Consider the following 694-nt stretch of genomic DNA (forward strand, 5'->3'; position numbering starts at 1 on the left):
CTGTCCCCTCCCCCTCCCCCTCCCCCTCGTTTGTTCTTCACCAGACTCGGATGTGTTATTTATTTCCATAAGAACAAATTCCTGCAGTAGTACCATATGCTTTATTTTTTTATTTTTTTTATCTGCCACACATTTTGGCTTATATTTTTTATGTTGAGAAAATGAGCTGTGGATGTTTTCCCTTGCTGTAACTAATTGATAGTAAGCATGTTTATCAAAAGTAAGCTAGTCTCTCATGCATCACTTCTCAATTATCTATGCAGGGTTTCCTGATAGTAGTTAAAATAGTTTTAGTTACTGGCCTTTCAGATGTGGCAACTGAGTGGAATACATAACATTTATATATTCATCAGAAGAATTAAAATTACTTCTAGTGACTGTCATTGTTCAGGTAAAATCCAACAAACCACCAAGTGTAGTTTGGCGAGATGAAAACTTGCAATTTATTTTTAAGTAACTAACCAGTTCAAGCTCTTTCCTACCAAAAACTGTGGTGAACATTGTTGTTACTTACCATAGTGCCAAAGGTGTGGATATTAGGACAGGCATGACACTCTTGCCTCTATTGGGATGCAGTTAAAATCAGACCTTCCTTCACTAATTATAGCAAGTTTCAAGAGAATATGGATGGAAAAGTTTGTGATTAGGGTTAAACCCTAAGTAACTTTTACCATGACCTGCCCCCTACATAAAA

General features: G+C 36.5%; 1 protein-coding gene across 2 annotated transcripts in view; it reads left to right on the forward strand.

Moving 5' to 3' along the window:
- The window catches only part of LOC119588696 (eukaryotic translation initiation factor 3 subunit B-like), a 9,251-nt gene that overhangs the window by 3,482 nt on the left and 5,075 nt on the right, over positions 1-694 (forward strand). The gene's annotated exons all lie outside the window — the stretch shown is intronic.

This window comes from Penaeus monodon, chromosome 24 (genome assembly GCF_015228065.2).
Source record: "Penaeus monodon isolate SGIC_2016 chromosome 24, NSTDA_Pmon_1, whole genome shotgun sequence".
Classification (NCBI taxonomy): Eukaryota; Metazoa; Arthropoda; class Malacostraca; order Decapoda; family Penaeidae; genus Penaeus; species Penaeus monodon.